Consider the following 3,368-nt stretch of genomic DNA (forward strand, 5'->3'; position numbering starts at 1 on the left):
GAAGGGAAGAGGGGAGAGAATTTGGAACTCAAAGTTTTAAAAACAGATGTTCAAAAACAAAAAAAAAAGTTTTTGCATGCAACTAGAAAATAAGGTACACAGGCAATGGGGCGTAGAAATTTATGTTGCCCTACAAGAAAGGAAGGGAAAAGGGGATGGGAGGGGAGTGGGGTGACAGAAGGGAGGGCTGACTGGGGAACTGGGCAACCAGAATATATGCCATCTTGGAGTGGGGGGGAGGGTAGAAATGGGGAGAAAATTTGTTCAAACTCTTGTGAAAATCAATGCTGAAAACTAAATATGTTAAATAAATAAATTTAATTAAAAAAAAAGAAAATCATGAAAAACAAGTCCACAGCTTTCTAAAGGAGAACCCCCCCCCAAAAAAATACAGAAGAAAATGACACCCTTAAAAATAGACTAGGGGCAGCTGGATGGTGTGGTGAGTAGAACACTGGCCCTGGAGTCAGGAGGACCTGAGTTAAAATCCGGCTTCAGACACTTGACACATTTACTAGTTGTGTGACCTTGGGCAGGTCACTTAACCCCAATTACCTTCCCTTCCCCACTCCAAAAACCAAAAATAAAAAGCCCACCAAAAATAGGTGGCAGTCTCTGGGCTAGAGCATCTATACCTCTCCCGCTGCCCAAGAGTCTATTTCCATGTGTAGGGCTCCACAGATAGGAGTGTGGCTACACATTTTCAAGGCTCTCCACTCCAGGGCCCTCCTCCCTCTCGGTGCTGGCCTCCCCTCGGCCTCTGCCTCCTCCCCTTGGCTCAGAGATGGCAGCCTGGCTCCCCTTGCCCTCTATGTGAGTGGCCCCCTCTGAGCTTCCCCTCCCTGCCCCACCCTGCCCAGCCTCCACCCCGCCCCAGGCTCTGGATGGCCAGGGGCCCCTGTGGCCCCCTCATCCCTTTGTAACATCTGGGGCCCTTGAGGGCCGAGCACGGGACTCACTTCTTGGCTGCTCCTAGTGCAGATGACAGGCTCTCCATCTTCGATAGAGCAGGGCAGTGATGGCAGCTGTGAGCCCGGCACTTCAGCACTTGGCTGAGGTTGTTGCAGAATCCAACCCTGCCCATGGTGGCTGCCCCTGAAGGTGGTTTGATGAGATCTTTGCTTTTTTGGATCTTTTGCTACAGCAGCACTACCTGTCTAAAGCCAGTGCCTTCTCTGAAAACTTTTATGGCTTAAAGAGGATCGTGATGAGAGGCCCTAGGGGAGTCCCCAGGTTGGCCAGTGCTGGCCTCCCAAAGAAGCAGCTTGGGAAATCCCTCTTCTTCGTGGTCCTCCTTCCCTCCTTGAAAGTGAAGTTGAAGAAGTTGGTTTCCAGCCTAAGAGAAGAGGATGTGTATTTGATCCATACACCCTCTTCCTGTTGGAAGCAGTTTCACTGAGCTTTCTCAGCAGCTTATCCCTTTGTGACCATGGCCTGGGAAGACTGGTTCCTCATACGTCACATCCTGGGGAAGGCTCAACACCACTGGCCCTTGCTGAGCCTAGCCAGAGTTCGGCCACGTAGACTCTCAGCAGAGGAAATCTGAGCTTTGGAAAAGACACGAGCTGGAACTAATGCAACAGCCAGCCATCAGTATTCCCAAGAAGCTGCAGTCAGCTGTCCAGAAAGCTATGGGAGGCCTTGCCTTGGCCGTCTCCACAGGCCTTTCTGTAGGTGTTTTCTTCCTGCAGTTCCTGGATTGGTGGTAGTCATCAGAGAATCAAGAAACCGTCAAATCCATGACTGCCCTGCCCACCACACCACTCTCTGTGCACCTGGACTACACCTCTGATTCCACTCGGGTACCAAAGGTGAAGTCAGTGTGCCCCTTATGTCACAAAACCTGGGGGAATGACACTGGACTCGCCACCTCTGGCTACTTGTGTTTTGTTACCAGTGTGTATATAACTATATGAGGAGTCACCAAACCTACCCCCTCACAGGCTATGCTACAGAAGTCCAGCACCTGGTTAAACTGTCCTCAGTGTACTCCCCTGAAAACTAAATGACCTTGCCTACCATTCATTCTGCCGTAGAGTGGTATTCAATACATGGTATTGCTCAGGCAGACCCCTCCATCTTAGTCACCCATTTCAGGACCACTTCAACCTTAAAGAGCCTAGCAAAATTTTTTTTGTGTTAATTTAATTTATTTAATATTTTTAGTTTTCAGCACTGATTTTCACAAGAGTTTAAATTACAAATTTTCTCCCCATTTCTACCCTCCCCCCACTCCAAGATGGCATATATTCTGTTTGCCCCTTTCCCCAGTCAGCCATCCCTTCTGTCACCCCACTCCCCTCCCATCCCCTTTTCCCTTCCTTTCTTGTAGGGCAAGATAAATTTCTATGCCCCATTGCCTGTATATCTTATTTCCTAGTCGCATGCAAAAACTTTTTTTTGAACATCTTCTTTTAAAACTTTTTCAAATTCTTTCCCCTTTTCCCTCCCCACCCTCCCTCCCTAAGAAGACAAGCAATTCAACATAGGCCACATGTGTATCATTATGCAAAACCCTTCCACAATACTCATGTTGTGAAAGACTGACTATATTTTGCTCCTTCCTATCCTATCCCCCTTTATCCAATTTTCTCCCTTGACCCTGTCCCTTTTAAAAAGTGTTTGCTTTTGATTACCTCCTCCCCCTATCTGCCCTCCCTTCTATCATCCCCCCTTTTTTATCTCCTTCCTCCTTCTTTCCTGTGGGGTAAGATACCCAGTTGAGTGTGTATGATATTCCCTCCTCAAGTCAAATCCGATGAGAGCAAGATTCACTCATTCCCCCTCACCTGCCCCCTCTTCCCTCCCAATAGAACTGCTATTTCTTGCCACTTTTATGCGAGATAATTTACCCCATTCTATCTCTCCCTTTCTCCCTCTCTCAATATAGTCCTCTCTCATCCCTTAATTTTATTTTATTTTTTTAGATATCAACCCTTCATATTCAACTCACCCTGTGCCCCCCCTCTCTCCATATATATATGTATATGTATATGTATATGTATGTGTATATATATATATATATGTATGTATATGTATGTATATTCCCTTCACCTACCCTAATACTGAGGTCTCATGAATTACACACATCATCTTTCCATGTAGGAATGTAAACAAAACAGTTCAACTTTAGTAAGTCCCTTGCAATTTCTGTTTCTTGATTACCTTTTCATGCTTCTCTTGATTCTTGTGTTTGAAAGTCAAATTTTCTATTCAGCTCTGGTCTTTTCACTGGGAATGCTTGAAAGTCCTCTATTTTATTGAAAATCCATATTTTGCCTTGGAGCATGATACTCAGTTTTGCTGGGTAGGTGATTCTTGGTTTTAATCCTAGCTCCATTGACCTCCGGAATATCATATTCCAAACC

The 3,368-nt window shown here is 46.0% G+C and overlaps 1 pseudogene; it reads left to right on the forward strand.

The window, feature by feature from the left end:
• Nucleotides 1-784: 784 nt before the first annotated feature.
• On the forward strand, nt 785-2,005 carry LOC118847147 (annotated as a pseudogene).
• Nucleotides 2,006-3,368: the final 1,363 nt, after the last annotated feature.

The sequence above is a fragment of the Trichosurus vulpecula genome, chromosome 4 (genome assembly GCF_011100635.1).
Source record: "Trichosurus vulpecula isolate mTriVul1 chromosome 4, mTriVul1.pri, whole genome shotgun sequence".
NCBI classification, from domain to species: domain Eukaryota; kingdom Metazoa; phylum Chordata; class Mammalia; order Diprotodontia; family Phalangeridae; genus Trichosurus; species Trichosurus vulpecula.